Source organism: Hyla sarda, chromosome 5 (assembly GCF_029499605.1).
Source record: "Hyla sarda isolate aHylSar1 chromosome 5, aHylSar1.hap1, whole genome shotgun sequence".
NCBI lineage: Eukaryota > Metazoa > Chordata > Amphibia > Anura > Hylidae > Hyla > Hyla sarda.
The window spans coordinates 173,356,761-173,377,495 of NC_079193.1; the positions used below are offsets into that span (position 1 = coordinate 173,356,761).

The 20,735-nt window shown below is 42.1% G+C and overlaps 1 protein-coding gene and 1 long non-coding RNA gene across 12 annotated transcripts in view; one reads left to right on the top strand and one right to left on the bottom strand.

Moving 5' to 3' along the window:
• The window catches only part of LOC130273638 (poly(rC)-binding protein 3-like), a 744,530-nt gene extending 736,231 nt beyond the window's left edge, over positions 1–8,299 (bottom strand). For 6 of the 8 annotated variants that reach the window (XM_056520770.1, XM_056520765.1, XM_056520766.1 and 3 more), the window contains exon 1: positions 7,885–8,299. The gene's annotated coding sequence lies outside the window, so the exon portion shown is untranslated. The remainder of the gene's footprint in view (positions 1–7,884) is intronic. The other 2 variants (XM_056520776.1, XM_056520775.1) reach the window with 2 other exon arrangements.
• Positions 8,300–8,323: 24 nt separating this feature from the next.
• LOC130273639 (uncharacterized) overlaps positions 8,324–20,735 on the top strand; it is a 40,169-nt gene continuing 27,757 nt past the window's right edge. Inside the window, exons 1-3 of one of the 4 annotated variants that reach the window (XR_008844067.1) lie at positions 8,324–8,454; positions 16,597–17,287; positions 17,766–17,996. This is a non-coding gene — a long non-coding RNA (uncharacterized LOC130273639). Of the gene's footprint in view, positions 8,455–8,475; positions 8,702–9,105; positions 9,147–16,596; positions 17,288–17,765; positions 17,997–20,735 lie in introns of those variants that run through there. The other 3 variants (XR_008844070.1, XR_008844069.1, XR_008844068.1) reach the window with 3 other exon arrangements.

Below are 20,735 nucleotides of genomic sequence, written 5' to 3' on the forward strand. Positions count from 1 at the left end.
TTTATAGCTGCGGAAGTTGAGTTGTTCTTTTCAGTCTAAGTGCTCTCTGATGACACGTGTCTCGGGACCTGTTCAAAGTAGAAGCAAATCCCCATAGCAAACCTCTCCTGCTCTGTGCAGTTCCCGAGACAAGCAGAGATATCAGCAGAGAGCACTGTTGCCAGACAGAAAAGAACAAGTCAACTTCAGCAGCTGATGATTATTGGAAGGATTAAGATGTTTTAATAGAAGTCATTTACAAATCTGTTTAACTTTCTGGAGCCAGTTGATATATATAAAAAAGTTTTTTTCCTGGAATACCCCTTCAAACAACACAATGTAACTCCAAGTCAATCACATGTCTGTGAAATCACACTGGGAGAGATTTATCAAAACTTGTGGAGAGGAAAACTTGCCCAGTTGCCCATGGTAACCAATCAGCTTGCTTCTTTCATTTTTAAGAAGGCCTGTGAAAAATTAAAGAAGCAATCTGATTGGTTCCTATGGGCAACTGGACAAGTTTTCCTCTGCACAGCTTTTGATAAATCTCCCCCACTGTCCACTCAGGAAGCAACACTGATTGACAATCAATTTCATATGCTGTTGTGCAAATGGAACAGACAACAGGTGGAAATTATAGGCAATTAGCAAGACACCACCAATAAAGGAGTGGTTCTGCAGGTGTGACCACAGATCACTTCTCAGTTAATATGCTTCCTGGCTGATGTTTTGGTCACTTTTGAATGCTGGCGGTGCTTTCACTCTAGTGTTAGCATGAGTCTACAACCCACACAAGTGGCTCAGGTAGTGCAGCTCATTAAGGATGGCACATCAATGCGAGCTGTGTCAAGAAGGTTTGCTGTGTCTGTCAGCATAGTGTTCAGTGGAACTGCTACCAGGAGACAGGCCAGTACATCAGGAGACATGGAGGAGGTCATAGGAGGGCAACAACCCAGCAGCAGGTCTGCTACCTCCGCCATTGTGCAAAGAGGGGCACTGCCAGAGCGCTGCAAAATGACCTCCAGCAGGCCACAAATGTGCATGTGTCCACTCAAACGGTCAGAAACAGACTCCATGAGGATGATATGAGGGCCCGATATCCACAAGTGGGGATTGTGCTTACAGTCCAACACCATGCAGGACGTTGGGGATTTGCGAGAGAACTCCAAGATTGGCAAATTCGCCACTGGCGCCTTGTGCTGTATACAGATGAAAGCAGGTTCACACTGAGCACATGTGACAGACGTGACAGAGTCTGGAGATGCCGTGGAAAATGTTCTGCTGCCTGCAACATCCTCCACCATGACCTTTATGGTGGTCGGTCAGTAATGGTGTGGGGTGGCATTTCTTTGGGGGGCCGCACAGCCCTCCATGTGCTTGCCAGAGGTAGCCTGCCATTAGGTACCAAGATGAGATCCTGAGACCATATGCTGATGCGGTAGGCCCTGGGTTCCTCCTCGTGCAGCACAAAGCTAGACCTCATGTGGCTGGTGTGTGTCAGCAGTTCCTGCAAGAGGAAGGCATTGATGCTATGGACAAGCCCGCCCATTCCCCAGATCTGAATCTGATTGAGCACATCTGGGACATCAGGTCTCGCTCCATCCACCAACGCCACATTGCACCACAGACTGTAAAGGAGTTTGCGGATGCTTTAGTCCAGGTCTGGGAGGACATCCCTCAGGAGACCACCCGCCACCTCATCAGGAGCATGCCTAGGCATTGTAGGGAGGTCATATGGGCACGTGGAGGCCACACACATTACATCAAAGTTGGATCAGCCTGTAGTGTGGTTTTCCACTTTGATTTTGAGTGTGACTCCATATCCAGACCTCCATGGATTGATACATTTGATTTCCATTGATAATTTTGTGTGATTTTGTTGTCAGCACATTCACCTTAATAAAGGCGAAAGTATTTCATATGATTAGTTAATTCATTCAGATCTAGGATGTGTTATCTTAGTGTCCCCTTTATGTTTTTGAGTAGTGTATATTTAGAAGGGAAAAAAACAAACATGGAAAAAACAACATGAAACCATGGAGATAGCAATATGTCTGAGGCTTGTATAGCTGAGCACCGGGCACTTGAAAATCCATGTAAGTATCCTGTCTGGATGGATGAGATGTCTGCAGACTAAATATACCCACACCCGTGCTCAGAACCAAACCTTTTATAGAAAATATAGTCACAATTTAGAATACCTTGGTGGAGATTTACAAAGCAAAACTACAAAATTCTATCAGAAAATGTGCCAAAGTAATATTGACCATGACATGGACCAAATTTATGAACCAATTTATATTTGAACTTTTTTCATGCATGCCTTGACTGTTTTAAGAGGGGGTAAAAAAAATGGTCTGGGTATTCTTGCACAACTGGCAAAGATGCTGGATGCGTTGCATAAAAGATCAAAAAGTAGCCATGAAGAACCTTGTCCCAGTCCCTCATCTATTAGGAGTGGCAATAAAAAAACCTCTTTCACCTCTCTTCCTTGCATTACACAGACAGACCATTGATTTCAATTGGAATTGCGTAATACAAAATTTTCCCTACAGTAGCGCTGCAGGGGAATAAAACGCTTGTTTTTGGGTTCAGTAGATTGTATAGTGCACAAGGTAAATAACAGAAACATAATGTATATAATATATCTGAAAGCAGTAGAAATTTTTCACAGACATATATTATTATTTGCATAAAATCAATATCTCCACTCAAACTGAAAGGCTAAAGTAGTTTATATTTTAGGTCCGGAAAACTTCTTATTTTGCTTGGCTTTCCTAGATGATGATAATGGTTTAACAGATTGCTGACATATGAATGAGCCCATAATGGTGGTTTAACAGATTGCTGACATTTAAAGGAGCCCATTCATGAGTATGCATCCAGTATTGCAAAAAAATTTTGTTACTGAAGTATACCGTAAACAAAGCCTATATATCTTCATATAGCAGTAGCAGATAGAAAAATGAGATTGACACACAATGCATAGAAACAGGCTGAGCCAACCTCAGTAAACCCGAGCCAAAAGGAAAAATAAAGAAAAAATTTCCTGGTCAGTCTTTACTGGGGTGAGAACCTGTCACGGTAGAATAAAGCATTGGTTAGAAGGTAATGTGAAGCTGCCATGTAATAAAGTACAATATTTATTTCACATACCATTTTCTAATGTAGAATTGAGTGAAAGGGAAGATCCCATTGATTCCTTTTACAGGATTTAGGACTTGAGCAGGTAGACATAGTTGGTGACGTCACCCACAAGAGTCTGTCTGCTCAAATGTGACAGTGGGTGCCAGAAGAAGGAACACAAGGGGATAAAGGAAAGATTGTTGGACCACACCAGTGGTTAGTATATCCCATAGTTGGCTCGAATTGTCTGTCTGATCAGGAAACTGGACAGTCCCTTTCAGTTATTTTTATATAAAAATGTATTCAGGTGTATATGAAAAATTATCCAAAATACAACGTAGTGAGGGTTTGAAGTAATCCAAATATGGTAGGTTTTACTAGTTTTTATCCCCAGCTCTACCATTTCTAGGGGTAGACTGTTTGCCATATTATTATTATAGTTAATACTAGGTCTTTCGATCTCCAGTACAACATTGTTTACATATGATATTCAAAGAGAAGAGAAGAAATCGGCAACTCACCATCTCAGCTGGTATGTTCTTCTTTATTGAAGCATACTCACATAACAATGTAACAGAGGGAGAGGGTAGTGGGGGGATAGTGACGTGCGACCGAGCTCCTGTTTCGGTTTTGGTGCGAAACAGGAGCTCGGTCGCACATCACTATCCCCCCACTACCCTCTCCCTCTGTTACATTGTTATGTGAGTATGCTTCAATAAAGAAGAACATACCAGCTGAGATGGTGAGTTGACGATTTCTTCTCTTCTCTTTGAATATCATATGAAAATCTCATTGTGTCAGAGCACCACCAGCAGCACCCAGCTACACCGACGCACATCCAACACGTTAGTTTCCGCCATAAGCGCAGTGCCGTGCTACTTCTTGTATGAACTGCAACATTGTTTACATTGCCAAAAGCACATCTAGCTTTTGTTTTGTACAAGTAACAAAATGAAAAAAACTATTTCTCTCCATTAGTTGGAATGAAATTTTGATCATGGGACTTTGATCAATAATAGTAGTAGTCAATAATGGTTTCTAAAACTTATAGGGGGACATTTATCAAAGCATTTAGTAGTTTGTTTGTTTTTTTGCTTAAAATTGTCACAAAATTGTCGCACGTGCGCCTTCTCTCTTTTTTCAGCGACTTTTTGCTTGTTCAGTGTCCTAAGCAAAAAATTAAATTCTTGCTTACCAAAGCAAAAAAGTGATTTTTGACTTGCAGTGGTCAGAGATTTATCAAGTGCGAAAGTCGCAAAAAAGTCACATCGCATGAAAAAAGCTACTAAATTTACTCCAGCTCAGACATGGAGCAGAAAAAGCCACTACCAAAGCAAAAAAGAAAAAGTGCTCACATGAAATAAATTTATCAACAGGCTGAATGCAGTTGATAAATATGTCGCACATAAGCAAAAAATTGTAAGAAAATAATAACAAAAAAAAAAGGAATACGTAAGCAAACATTGATAAATGTCCCCCATAGTGTTTCAGAAATCTGATAATAAACAAGAATGTTGTGGGGGGGAGGGTGGTCTTGCATTCAGAGGAGAAGAGAAGTATTCTACCTATTACAGAGCAATTTCAGCCATTTAGTCTGTCATGATGCAGATCGTGCATGTGTAAATGTTTCCCATTCTGTCATTTCAGTAAGTTAAAAAAGAGATGCCAGCCATTTTGTGCTTTTACTCCCCTCCCCCGTACAACAGCCAGAGAGGAGAACTGCACACTTGATACTTAGGGGGGGCAGTTTTTTTTATCACTAAATAGCATAGTCCTGGATTTGGGTGTCATGAAACATGCTTTTAATGCTAACTTATTTTCTATATTTACAATAAATTCAATCCATTTGTAAATATTTTTTTTTAGGATAGTAATGACCTAAACTGAAATCTTTAAATTGAATACACTATCATAAACCTCTTTGTATCCAGTTTTATGACTAGTTATTTAGTGGAAGCAGTTTAGAAGTTATCTATTTATTTAGTTTACAGTAACCCCCCCCCCCCGACCTACGATGACCCCGACATACGATCATTTCAACATATGATAGCCTCTCAGAGGCCATTTCATGTTGAAGGCAGCATCAACATACGATGCTTTTGTATGTCGGGGCCATTGCATAAACGGCTATCCGGCAGTGCTGACTGCTTCAGCTGCCACCGGATAGCCGTTTACGGTGCCCCGTGTGGTCCGCTGACGATCAGTTACCTGTCCTCGGGGCTCCAGCGCGTCCTCTTCGGGATCCCCTGCATCGTCGGCGCTCTCCATCGTTGTCATCACGTCGCTGCGCACGCCGTTCCGTCATCCAATAGGAGCACCGTGCGTAGCAACGCGTTGGCGGCGACAGAGAGCGAGGATGTCGGGGAAGCAGAGGCCTTGCCGGAGCGTTGGGGACACCCCGGGGACGTGGCGACAGCGATGGAAGGCGACATCCAGGGCAGCGGTTCGAGCGGTGACGGTCCGGAGCGGCGGGGACATGTGAGTATAACCTCCAATACCAGTGGTCTTCAACCTGCAGACCTCCAGATGTAGCAAAACTACAACTCCCAGCATGCCCGGACAGCCGTTGGCTGTCCGGGCATGCTGGGTGCTGTAGTTTTGTAACATCTGGAGGTCCGAAGGTTGTAGGCCACTGTCCTATACTTTACATTGCACGGATCCCTCAACATACGATGGTTTCAACAAACGATGGTCCATTTGGAACAGATTACCATCGTATGTTGAGGGACCACTGTATTTGTATATGATAGTCCTCTGTAATAGTTCCTTTATGAACACTTTGTTGGTCAAGTAGACGGTGGATACACTTATGATATACCCCAGTCGCACTTTTATTTACTTGAATCCATAAAACATTGTAAATCAATCTAAACGTAGTTTTAGCATATTCAATTGCCTCACTGCCATCCTGGAAATCGGATCAATCCACCCAAAAGATCAGCAAGGTACCTGCTGCTCCCTTAACAATACTATGGGTGCTGTGCCAGATAAGGAGGGATCTGATCATCTCTGAGCTGCAAGGTTGTGCTTTCCTCAGCTGTCACATTATAGAATCTAGGCCACTATTTGCAAACTTCAAACCTTCCCCATGGTTCTGAAATGAGTTTATTGCTCGAGCTATTTATGTGATTAGGAAACATCATAGGGTACCAATATATAATGCACAGCTCACGACTTGGCAGCTAGCTCTGCCAGAGACATATCTGGTAAAGAAATTGAATCAGCTTGGAATTCTTTCCAGTGTTATTATGCATTACCGAAACTAAGAGAAGGCTGAGCTCCATACAGCATAATGAAATAATGTCCGAATGTACACATTTTTTTTTATAACATGCATCCTTAGAAATGGTGTTAAATAAAGAAATACACCTGTATTCAATATACATTTCATCTATTAGTTATTGAAAATAGTAAGAATATTTATACAGTATACATAATTTTTATATTTTTTGAACATTGCTTAATACTTTCTTATCCAGGTCCAATCATACTATTATACCAATAACCTAAAAGCTACAGTATATAGTAGGGGAAGTGTTCATCACAAACTGGTTCTTGCCTTATGAATGAAATCCCTGCATGTGACAATCTATACTGTACGCTACGTGCAGCACAATACGCCCCATTTACTTTTCAAGGAATAATCACCATCCAGGCTTCGTAATGTCGACTTTGAACTGTGTGAAATGGTAACTAAGATTCCGTTCTATATATAACATTGCAGCAAATATTTTCAGACCATGTGTCCTACATTTAATTGGGTGATGTATGGTTTAGTAATTAGAACCATCTCTTAGTCTATACGGAATAATGTATATCATGTCACTGGTCATGCCCCTCTTGTGGCCTCCGGCACAGATATATCTTAGTTTTACTTGATAATAATGCTTTATGAACCATAATGGATCAAATGTACAGACCAAGGAAAGGGTCCGCAGTCATAAGGTAGAATGCATCCTTCCACAGTATCGGTGGTGTTTGAAAACACTGTATCTAGCTAGCAAGTCTTATTTAACATTGTAGCAGAACCATGCTAAGATTCCAGCCTCTACACAGACACTTGCTCAATGGCTCCCTCTCCCTTATCTTATTTCTAGAACATAACAGGAAACAATTTAGCAAAGCACTGACTGCCCAGAGAGAAGGACTCCTCCACCACAGCTGAACTTTGCTCTGCACCAGTGTCAGAGGTCCCATACCAGCCTGGCATCTTCATCATTGCCTCATGGACACATCCCTAGTCCTTTCATCTATTTATACCCCTGCACTTCCTCGGCTTGACCTCCAGAAATATAACATGTGCCTTTTGGATCCTGCCTGTGCACCTGCCTTTCCATCAATGCCATAGCCCCCTCTGATCCCAAATAATGCATTATGGACCATAGACTTAACATGTAACTATATACAGACTGTGGGCTGGTATGTCATCTTGTAAATCCAATGAAATGATGAAAGCTGAGTATCCATTCCTTATCTTAGAGTTGCCACACCTATAAACTTCCAGAAGCCACGTCTAGAGGCAGCTGCAGGGCACAGATTTTTCGACAGTGAAGATGCTGTGCAGTAGTCCCAACATGTACTGTGACAATTGGAGCAGGATCGCTCTTAGCTGCCATCTCCATGTATTATCAGGTCCCATCATCTTACCCCTTTGCATCCAGAATGGTATCACATTGGAGAACACAACAAGAACCTGTGCATTCCCCATAACAGCAAGAAGAGCACACAACAATAAGAACACATAGTGGAGGAAAGAAGTGCTGAAAAGACACAACTCACCTGGACAGGGGGTGCTGGGGGTCACAGAGGAGGAAGAAAGGTCTGGTGCTGATGTTTAGTTATTAAACAGACAAGACACAAGGAGGAAAGAAGAGTAGAACGAAGGAGGAGGAGGGTAGAGTTCTACTTGAGGTGGGGGAGGGAGGCAGGATAAATCTGTCAGGAAGAATAATCCCAATTCAAAGTGGAAAATATCACTGGCTGGTTCATAGGAAGAGAACTGTGGCAGCAAGTGCAATCCGGTGTCCCCTGCGGATATCACAGTGATGAGATGCAAGGTGTGAGCAGCTCTATAGATCCTGGGCTCTGTGATACAATGCTGGGCTCCTCCGAGCAGGGATTAGATCCACAAGCAGATTCTCAGTGAACACATTCCTGCTATCTGTGCCTATACCTTCCCCAATAGCAGCAGCAGTAGCAGCAGAGCTCTCCGGGTCCCCCTGGTGATCTGCAGCTCAGTGCACACTGGCACGTACATCACAAAGAGGAGGCATAGGATGGAGAGAGGGGCTGGAACCTCCACGCCTCCTGCTATCCCTCATCCATCCTGGATACATGCTCTTATTCCAGGTAGCTGCGGACGCACTCACCACAGGCATTAGACACGCTCTACATTTCACTGCTACATTTACTCTCACCATTAGAGGTCTCATATGCCAATGCTGAGAAAATGGCACTACTATAATGGGAGACAGGCACAGAAAAATACAGGAAAGGGGCATACGTCTGCTTATAGTGACAGCAAAGTCCAAAAGTATTAGAGGGAGATTGATCTCTGAATGACAACATGTTTCGAGGTGTAAAAACTTTTCCTCAGGTACAGTAAGATATATAGTTAACATCAAACAAAAGGTTTAGATGTACAAAAAAGAGGAAAAATAAAGATATATGTAGGTGGAAACAATGTGCAGGTAAAACATTAGTACCGGCTTTTACATACATATAATAATCAGTGTATAAAAGACAAAATATATATTAGATATTATATAGTAATAAATATCCGCTGTATAATACAGTAATGAGACTGTATGGGGGAGATTTATCAAAACCTATGCAGAGGAAAATTGCCCAGTTGCCCATAGCAACCAATCAGATCACTTCTTTCATTTTGCAGTGGCCTTGTTAGAAATGAAAGCAGCAATCTGATTGGTTGCTATGGGCAACTGGGCAAATATTCCTCTGAACAGGTTTTGATAAATCTCCCCCTATGTGTTACTAGTACACATGTGTGTAGTCCAGAGGTTGGTTGTCTAGGAGACGAGGTAAAGCAAGGAGTCCCAGGCTACTTGTCTAACCCTAACTGCTGGTGCTGCGGCTACTGCTGTGAGAGGTTCAGAGGCAGATAACTCTGTATGCTAGAGGCATGTGTAATACATTGAAATGAAAGCTGTGCACTGACCTCTGGAAAGCTGGGTGACAGGAAGCCACATAGAAAGTTAAAGAAATCTGAAAACAAACCTTGGAAAAGTGCGGTAGATGACAGAAAGGGAGAAACAGCCAGAATTTTTCTGTCAGCACCAAAACTGAGAGCAGATAGGCGGAGGAAAGTTGGGTACTAAAATCAAGAAAGCTGGGTGGGCCCTGGTGCTAATGATAAACTTGACCCCCCCCCCCCCCCTCCTCCCTGGAAACCTTATTTCCACTGCTGCCGGCTGTGAGCTGCCATGAATCCGTGGTGGGTTTATAATGCAGAAAAATACTATTACTCAAATAATAAGTCACAGGGTAAAACATGCAACTATAGTGTATTGTGTGTAAATGTACAGTTCCCAGTGTAACATTTTTAGGATATGCTGGGAGCTGTCCCCTCACAAACTAGAAAGTTGACTGTCATCGTCTCACTGCCGATCATACAGGGACTACAGCACCCATCAGACACAGAGGCATTATAAACATTTTAATCCAGAGACTCACAGGTGATATCTTTTCTAATGAGTCTGCATTTGCCCATAACGCCATGAAGAGTTCTTCTAGCTATGTCGGAGCTATGACGGAGATTAATGTACAGTCATGGCCGTAAATGTTGGCACCCCTGAAATTTTTCAAGAAAATGAAGTATTTCTCACAAAAAAGGATTGCAGTATCACATGTTTTGCTATACACATGTTTATTCCCTTTGTGTGTATTAGAACTAAACTAAAAAAGGGAGGGAAAAAAAGCAAATTGGACATAATGTCACACTAAACTCCAAAAATGGGCTGAGCAGAATTATTCACCCCCCCCCCCCCCCCCCTTTAACTTAATATTTGGTTGCACACCCTTTGGAAAAAATAACTGAAATCAGTGCTTCCTATAACCATCAATAAGCTTCTTACACCTCTCAGCCGGAATGTTCGACCACTCTTCCTTTGCAAACTGCTCCATGTATCTCTTATTGGAAGGGCGACTTTTCCCAACAGCAATTTTAAGACCTCTCCGTAGGTTTTCAATGGGATTTAGTTCTGGACTCATTGCTGGCCACTTTAGAACTCTCCAGCACTTTGTTTCCATCCATTTCTGGGTGCTTTTTGACGTATGTTTGGGGTCATTGTCCTGCTGGAAGACCCAAGATCTCGGATGCAAACCCAGCTTTCTGACACTGGGCTATACAGTGCACCCAATATCCATTGGTAATCCTCAGATTTCATGATGCCTTGCACACATTCAAGGCACCCAGTGCCAGAGGCAGCAAAACAACCTCAAAACAAAATTGAAACTCCACCATATTTCACTGTAGGTACTGTGTTCTATTCTTTGTATGCCTCATTCCGTTTTCGGTAAACAGTAGAATGATGTGCTTTACCAAAAAGCTCTATCTTGGTCTCCTCAATCCACAAGACATTTTCCCAGAAGGATTTTGGCTTACTCAAGTTCATTTTGGCAAAATGTAGTCTTGCTTTTTTATGTCTCTGTGTCAGCAGTGTGGTCCTCCTGGTCTCCTGCCATAGCATTTCATTTCCTTTAAATGTCGACGGATAGTTCGCGCTGACACTGATGCTCCCGGAACCTGCAGGACAGCTTGAATATCTTTGGAACTTGTTTGGGGCTGCTTATCCACCATTCGGACTATCCTGCATTGACACCTTTCATCATTTTTTCTCTTCCATTCAAGCCCAGTGAGATTAGATATAGTGCCATGGGTTGAAACTTCCTGATAACGTTGCGCTCTGTGGACAAAGGCTCATCTAGATGTCTGGATATGGACTTGTAATCTTGAGATTGTTGATATTTTTCCACAATTTTGGTTCTCAAGTCCTCAGACAGTTCTCTTCTCATCTTTTTGTTGTCCATGCTTAGTGTGGCACACACAGACACACAATGCAAAGACTAAGTGAACTTCTCTCCTTTTTATCTGCTTTCAGGTGTGATTTTTATGTTGCCCACACCTGTTACTTGCCCCAGGTGAGTTTAAAGGAGCATCACATGCTTGAAACAATCTAATTTTTTCACAATTTTGAAAGGGGGACAATAATTTTGTCCAGACCATTTTTGGAGTTTGGTGTGACATTATGTCCAATTTACTTTTTTTTTTACTCCTTTTTTGGTTTAGTTCCAATGAACAAAAAGAAAATAAACAAATGTATAGCAAAACATGTGTTACTGCAATCCTTTTCTGTGAGAAATACTTCATTTTCTCGAAAAGTTTCAGGGGTGCCAACATTTACGGCTATGACTATATCTCCGGATCTACCATGGAGATATATGGAGGGAGCTTGTTGGCCACAGTTTTGGGCTGTGATCGCCAGTAATCTGGCATGAAGTAGAGGTCACTCCGTATATGTGGATTACAAGGCTTTTGGGCAGGAGATCGCAGGGGGTCCCAGCAGCCAGACCCCCTGCGATCAGGCACGTATTCCCTATCCTGTGGATGGGGAATAAGATGTCTAGTAGTGGAGTACCCCTTTACACAAGGAATGACGCCACTGTGTGCCCCATTAAACTATGAATGATGCCACTTTGTGCCCCTTAAACAAGGAATGATGCCACTGTGTGCTCCTTTGAACAATAAATTATGCTACTGTGAAAATAAATGATCTCAGAAGGTAGCAGATGGGGCATTCTGGGGAGAAGCAGCAGACACATGCATGCAGAGAGCTGGGCTGAGAGTCGGGCCTTGATAAGGAGATTGCGGGGCAATGTCAGACATTTATCCCCTATCCTTGAAACATTGTGCTGCACTATTGAAGTTGAGATACTAAGTTATCCTAACATGTCACACAAACCTAAAATAACATGTCAGTAATAACCTTACACCTCAATTACTATCCTTATCTTGATCCCTGGTGCATTCGGGTATCCTAAGACAACAAATTGATGTGTTGGGTTAATGCACTCAAGGTAACTATGGCTACATATATATATTTTTATTTTCTGATAACATTTTCTCATGTAAAAAACTGATGTTCCTGAATACAGCAGACACCAGTGACTACAAAGTATGGACAGGGGGAAAAATATTTTGGTTTTAATGTGGTGTATTTAGGAGAACCCTCTGTAGGTTTTTAGAGGAAGCTCTGAATTGGCTTTGAGGTTGTGGAGTGGATACATCACAATAAGGCGAATAGAATATATTAGAGTACTGCAGGTTGTAGACTGAGAGTATGTTCACATGGCGGAACTTCTGTGCAGAATTCCGCCATAAAATTCCACACAGAAATTCAGCTGAAGCAAAGACCCATTGAATTCAATGGCATAATGCTGCACTGTTCACATCTATCGCAGAAATCCTGATACCGGCGTCCACAAAAAGAATAGACATGTCTATTAGACGGTGCATTTCCGATCAGTCCCTGCACCGGCCGGATGGGGAAAATGTGCAGAATTCCGCACATTTTACTCCATGTGAACATGGCCTTAGGGTGACTAAATAACTCTTCATGGAGAAATGGCATACTAGTGTCAGCTTACAGATGGAAGTATTCATAGTGACAACTAGATTGAATGTGCTGATTTTTTTTCACAGAAATAAAAGATAATCCTTTAACCCCTTAAGGACTCATAACGTTCTCATACGTCTTCATTTCAGAGTCCTTAAGGATTTATGACGTATGAGAACGTCATGAGCTTTCCCGGCCCCCCGCAGCCAGCTGGAGCGGAGCCGATGCCTGCTGAAATCGTTCAGCAGGCATCGCGGCATATCGGCGATGGCTGCAGATCGCTGTACAATTCAGCCTAGTGATCTGCGGCGGATTCCGGGTCAATCGGGTCTCCAGTGACGTCTCTGAAGGCCCCGAACAGCCATAGCCAGCAGGGGTGAGGTGGCACTGGTGCCACCTCACGATCACCCTGATTTGTCGGCCGGTTTACCGGCCGACCAATCAGGGCACCTGCTGCGGGTGTCAATCCCGCAACCCGCTCCACCCCTCTTCCGGAGGACATGATCGGGTGCGGGAAGTTGACCTCGGCAGCTGGGGACCCCGATCCCCGGCGTCCCTGTTGGGATCGGGGGCCCCAGGAGCGGCGACGGTGGCGATGATGAGGGACTGACCTGTGTGCCGGAGCAGCAGTTGGAGCTGAGTGACAGCCTCCTGCTGTTGCTTAGCAACTGCTCCCAGTATGCAAAAAGGGCATGCTGGGAGCTGTAGTTTTGCAACAGCAGGAGGCAGACCACCACAACTCCCAGCATTCCCTTATGGGCATGCTGGGACTTATAGTTTTGCAACAGCTGGAGGCACATTTTTTCTATGGAAAAGTGTACCTTCAGCTGTTGTATAACTACAACTCCCAGCTTGCACAATCAGCTAAAGTGCATGCTGGGAGTTGTAGTGGTTCATCTGCTGGTTGCATAACTACAACTCCAAGCATGCCCGTTGGCTGTCGGTGACTGCTGAGAGTTGCAGTTTTGCAACAGCTGAAGGCATACTGGTTGTGAAACACTGAGTTAAGTAGCAAACCAGTGTGTCTCCAGCTGTTGCATAACTACAATCCCCAGCATCCCCAGCCAAAGTAGTATGCCTCCAGCTGTTGCATAACTACAACTCCCAGCATGTGCGGTCTATCAGTGCATGCTGGGAGTTGTAGTTTTGCAACAGCTGAAGGCACACTGGTTGCAAAACACTGAGTTTGTTACCAAACTCTGTGTTTCAAAACCAGTGTGCCTCCAGCTGTTGCAAAACTACAACTCCCAGCATGCACTGATAGACCGTACATGCTGGAAGTTGTAGTTTTGCAACCGCTGGATCTTTCTCCCCCCCCCCCCCCCAATGTGAATGTACAGGGTACACTCACATGGGCGGAGGTTTACAGTAAGTTTGAGCTGCGGCAAATTTTCTGCCGCAGCTCAAACTGCCAGCGAGAAACTACTGTGAACCCCCGCACATGTGACTGTACCGTAAAAACACTACGCTACACTAACACAAAATAAAATAAAAAGTAAAAAACACTACATATGCACATACCCCTACACAGCCCCCCTCCCCTCCCCTCCCCAATAAAAATGAAAAACGTCTGGTATGCCACTGTTTCCAAAACGGAGCCTCCAGCTGTTGCAAAACAACTACTCCCAGTATTGCCAGACAGCCACTGACTGTCCAAGCATGCTGGGAATTTTACAACAGCTGGAGGCACCCTGTTTGGGAATCACTGGCATAGAATACCCCTATGTCCACCCCTATACAAGTCCCTAATTTAGGCCTCGAATGCTCATGGCGCTCTTTCGCTTTGGAGCCCTGTCGTATTTCAAGGCAACAGTTTAGTGTCACATATGGGGTATTGCCGTACTCGGGAGAAATTGTGTTACAAATTTTTAGGGGTATTTTCTGCTATTACCCTTTTTAAAAATGTAAAATTTTTGGGAAACCAAGCATTTTAGGTAAAAATTATTTTTTTTTTTTACATATGCAAAAGTCGTGAAAAACCTGTGGGGTATTAAGGTTCACATTACCCCTTGTTACGTTTCCCGAGGGGTCTAGTTTCCAAAATGGTATACCATGTGTTTTTTTGTGCTGTTCTGGCACCATAGGGGCTTCCTAAATGTGGCATGCCCCCAGAGTAAAATTTGCTTCCAAAACGCCAAATGTGACTCCTTCTCTTCTGAGACCTGTAGTGCGCCAGCAGAGCACTTTTCACCCCCATATGGGGTGTTTTCTGAATCGGGAGAAATTGGGCTTTAAATGCTGTGGGGTATTTTCTGCTATTACCCTTTTTAAAAAAAAAAAAAATTTGGTAAAACAAGCATTTTAGGAAAAAAAATTTTTTTTTACATATGCAAAAGTCGTGAAACACCTGTGGGGTATAAAGGTTCACTTTACCCCTTGTTACGATCCCCGAGGGGTCTAGCTTCCAAAACAGTATGCCATGTGTTGTTTTTTTTTTTTTTTTTTTTGCTGTTTTGGCACCATAGGGGCTTCCTAAATGCGGCATGCCCCAAGAGCAAAATTTGCTTTCAAAAAGCCAAATGTGACTCCTTCTCTTCTGAGACCTGTAGTGCGCCAGCAGAGCACTTTTCACCCCCATATGGGGTGTTTTCTGAATCGGGAGAAATTGGGATTCAAATGTTGGAAGGTATCTTTTGCTATTACCCTTTTTGAAAATGTAAAATTTTTGGGAAAACAAGCATTTTAGGAAAAAAATTATATTTTTTTTACATATGCAAAGTCGTGAATCACCTGTGGGGTATTAAGGTTCACTTTACCCCTTGTTATGTTCCCCGAGGGGTTTAGTTTCCAAAATGGTATGCCATGTGTTTATTTTTTTTGCTGTTCTGGCACCATAGGGGCTTCCTAAAGGTGACATAGCCCCCAAAAACAATTTGTGGCTCCTTCCCTTCTGAGCCCTCTACTGCGCCTGCTGAACAATTAACATAGACATATGAGGTGTGTCCTTACTCGAGAGAAATTGGGTTACAAATACAAGTAAAAATTTTCTCCTTTTTACCCCTTGCAAAAATTTAAAAAATTGGTTCTACAAGAACATTCGAGTGTAAAAAATGAAGATTTAGAATTTTCTCCTTCACTTTGCTGCTATTCCTTTGAAACACCTAAAGGGTTAAAATACTTACTGAATGTCATTTTGAATACTTTGGGGGGTGCAGTTTTTTATAATGGGGTCATTTGTGGGGTATTTCTAATATGAAGACCCTTCAAATCCACATCAAAACTGAACTGGTCCCTGAAAAATAGGGAGTTTGAAAGTTTTGTGAAATATTAAAAATTGCTGTTGAACTTTGAAGCCCTCTGATGTCTTACAAAAGTAAAAACTCATAAATTTTATGATGCAAACATAAAGTAGACATTTTGTATATGTGAACCCAAATTTTTTTTATTTTGAATATCCATTTTCCTTACAAGCAGAGAGCTTCAAAGTTAGAAAAATGCAACATTTTCATTTTTTTCATCAAATTTGGGGATTTTTCACCAAGAAAGGATGTAATTTCCCACAAAAATTTACCACTATGTTAAAGTATAATATGTCACGAAAAAACAATCTCGTAATCAGAATGATAAGTAAAAGCATTCCAGAGTTATTAATGTTTAAAGTGACAGTGGTCAGAATTGCAAAAAGCAGCCGAGTCCTTAAGGTGAAAAAGGGTAAGTCCTTAAGGGATAAATAAAACGTTTAATTTCAGATGAGGTGAGAATATGAGAGATTAATTGAATATTTTTTTCTTTTTTCTTGGATTCATCAACCTGTTTAGCCCATCTGTTCATTTTTTTTTCTCTCTCCATAGACACGGTGTGACACCACCCAGCTTTTGGAGCTCACACTTAATCTCTCTATCCCTGCTTTTTACAGATATGAGAACTTCTCCCTCCCTGGTCATTCTGCTAGAGCTAAGTATTCCATACCTGAATTCTACACAACATCTAGTCACCCAAACAATCTTGATCTTAGCACTCAGCTTTCTTTAAAAGGGAACTTCAGTGGGAAAAAAAAATTCAAATCAACTGGTGCAAGAAAGTTAAAGGAAAGGAAAGGGTTATATTATACAACCCTGAAACGCGTCTAGTTATTTATGCACAATAACTGGCATAATACTATTCTTGGAGAACTGTGCCCAAACCTCAAGGCTGGTTACCTCTTATGAACAGTACCACCATCAGCGCTCCTACTTCGTTGTCTACCCGGTCCAGCAATTCAAATCCATCCCGGTGCAGCGATCCCAGCTCTGACCACAGCTGACGTCAGACGCCGGCAACACGAGGCGAGCCCTCTGCATCCAGTATACGGTCCTGATCGTCAACCAGCTAGCGGTGAGAAATTTACCAACTCCAGCGCACGCCAGCGCCAGCAGTCCCCGGGCACTATTGTGATCTTCGGCACCTGCCAGCGCCTCAGCCGTCAGTGACTGCCACCGCTCCCACTCGGACTTTACTGGACCAAGCCGCCTATGTTTGGAAACGCTGCACAGATGACCTAACGCACCACAGACACCCAGACATTGCGGGAATAACACCTATTGCATGGGTTACCATTACAAAGACCGGTAACATAATCTTTAATTACCACAGACTGTTTGATATTGCATATAAAAGGGACATATTTACCCTGAATATCTATAAGAGCATAATAATCTTTAACATATCCTGCTTAACATACTTGTTTGGTACAGTTCCCATTTTGTGTTATTTTTTGCCAGTATTATTGTTCTAATTATCTTATGCTTAAATTATATTGTTAGGTTTCTTTTATTATGTATGTTCTTCTCACAAGGGCCCTGTGAGAAGTACCTAATTTTACTCACATTTGTTTAATAAATTACTGATTATTATTGAAGCACGATCCACGATTATTTACTCTCTTTTACTCACCTAGAAAGTCCGGGCTACATTTAGTTTTTTGGTTTTCCCTTTTCTAGCAATTAAGGTATAGTTGCTTGCCCAGTTTGACCTCGGTGTGTATTAATTGTGAGCTGCACATACCTATATATTTTTCTCTAATTTACAAATATGTTTAACTTTCAGGTACCAGTGGATTTAAAAGCCTTAGTTTTCTCCTTATTTCCGGAGTTCCCCTTTAACCTGTATACCATCATCAATACTTCTAGATGTCACAAGAAGAAAAAAGTAGAGCCTGTTTTGTATTTTTCTCTGCATGTCCTTCCTGATTTAAGGCCATTTGGATCCAGTGCAAAGATGGATGCACACTGAGTGACTGTACACATGCATACATTACACGATCGTTGCTGCATCCAGGTAACCAAGATTCCACAATGTTTCCAGTAGGGCTGTGTCTGCATTTTTTTTCTTTTCTAGCACCTCTTTAGTCACTACAGTTAAATCGTACCTGTCATATCACAAAAAAAATCCTTATATATGTTAATCACTGGCTCATGCAGATGCTTAATTTGTTTTTAATGTGTCTAGCTTCTGGATTTTGCTCACAAATCCCTGTTCTGCTGCTTACTCATTCTGACATCCACTGCTCAAGAAGGGGTGTGTCTGAGACAATCACTGAGCCCACCCTCCACAAAGAGAAAGAAACTGAAGGTGCACTCACACGTCTTCTTTCAAATCAACTTTATTTCGGAGGGCGTTACAGCAGCAGGACCGCCGGGCAGATCTTTAAGCCACGCCACTGAGCCCACCCTCATTCACGATGCATTCACTTCCTCTCTGAGTCTGCTGTGCTAGGTTTCTTCATCAAATCATTGCAGGGTGCTCTGTGACCCCTTCCTTTCTGTTTTTGTGCTGCAGTCTGATAGAAAGGACAGGAATGAGCAGCGGTTGAGACCAGATAAGTATGGTTGTCATCAGTGTCACCTGCACTACCTGTCTGTACCGAGAGGTTAGTGCAGGTGACACTGATGACAGATTTCCTTTAACTATGTATTGTTATAACCTGTCATATCTAGCACAACTATTATGAAAATCATAAAGCTGAAAAGTTTCAGGCTATTATGAGGTTCAGGGGCCAGTGTAAAAATGGCAACATTTTGGCTAAATACAGACATGGAAAAAAAAAAATAACACTAGAAAGACAAAAAAGAAAAAAAACATGTTTACACGTGCAGATCCCCAGCGTGTATTACGCTGCGGATGCACCGCTGAAGGACCGCTGTATTCTGCTTTTACAGGTGCCTGCTCGGTGCGGCAATCCGCTGCTTCAAGCAGACACACTGCGATGTGCGAGTCACCGCGTGCATGTACAGTATACTTGCACATCGTGGCTGCTCTCGACCTAGCTCAGCAGTGTGTCTGCTTGTAGTGGCGTATTGCCGCTCTGAGCAGGCACATCTAAAGGCACCCTGTAGGGGTTCTTCAGCGGCGGATCTGCAGCGTAAAATACGCTGTGGATCCGCTCGTCTGAATGTACCCTTACATGCAAACCATATATGAACAAGAGGTAAATTTTTTTTAAGAAACTCAAGTATAGGGTGGGTACAGAAATGTTCGTATTTTATGTAGAAAAAACATTACATAAATATATATTGATATAAAAAGAGCAGTTCTGTCATTGTAGCTGTGATAACCGCTCAGTTAGAAATCGTATGTCAATGTTATAACACAGTTTTTATACAGTTTAGTAGCATTTGAATGCATTGTTACTTTAAAACTTCAGATCTTCTTTTCAGTAGGGCTTTGAAGCTGAAAATCTCTTGTGGTCTCTTTTAAAAATCTCTTATCCTTAGTAGAATTATGGATGAATTGCTCATCTTCTTTGGAGAACAGAAGAATCTACATACCGTAGAAATGAAAGCAAGAAAATTCTCCTCCAACCGCACTTGTCTAAAATATCACCCTTTGAATACAATCATATGCCTATAGTCTATGGAGTTGTATTTTTAATAATATATATAATTATATATATATAAAAAAAGCAATTTATCAGTGCAAGAAACTACCAGTTCATGTCTTTTTAATAGAAACTAGAATTATGCCTTGTCGCTTATAGAAAATGATTTTTTTTTTTTAAATGGAACAATTTACTGGATTACTAGCATTATTGCAGCCACAGTATATTAATGTTACTTGACAATTCTATATATTATATCAAGGACTATCCTTGCACAGGGATGATCAGCAACCTATACAAGCAATTTGAGACTTTAGCTGTTCACTTAAAGGGGTACTCCGCCCCTAGACATCTTATCCCCTATCCAAAGAATAGGGGATAAGATGTCAGATAGCCGGGGTCCCGCTGCTGGGGACCCCGGGGATCGCTGCTGCAGCACCCCGCTATCATTACTGCGCAGAGCGAGATCGCTTCTTATCTGGTCTCAGCACTTCCATTGATCCCACTCTGCTACCTGGAGATTGCTTGTTTTTATCGTGATTCTATTTCAGCGGGACGAAGCTGCAGAGACCCTTTGATGATACGCCCTGTTCCATTGTTGTACTTGGTTGGAGTACAACTTCATGTGAAGCGCAATTCACACTTAGCGTTACCAACTCACCTTTGGTGTTACACTACGGAGCGCATCCGTTTGTGCTTTTTTATTTCAAAAATAAAAACAAGCTGCTTTAGCCCCTTAACCCCTTCAGGACCCAGGGTTTTTCAGTTTTTGCACTTTCGTTTTTTCCTCCTTACCTTTAAAAAACAATAACTCTTTCAATTTTGCACCTAAAAATCCAATTCTACTTTGTAATAACATCAGTAATTTTACACAAAAATCTATAGCGAAACAGGAAAAAAAATCTGTTTGCAACAAAATTGAAGAAAAAACACAATTTTGTAACTTTTGAGGGATTCCATTTCTACGCAGTACATTTTTCGGTGAAAAATGACACCCTCCCTTTATTCTGTAGGTCCATACGATTAAAACGACACCTTACTTATGTAGGTTTGTCGTACTTCTGGAAAAAATCATAACTACATGCAGGAAAATGTATACGTTTAAAATTGTCATTTTCTGACCCCTATATCTTTTTTATTTTTCCGTGTACGGGCCGGTACAAGGGATTTTTTGCACTGTGATCTGAAGTTTTTAGCGA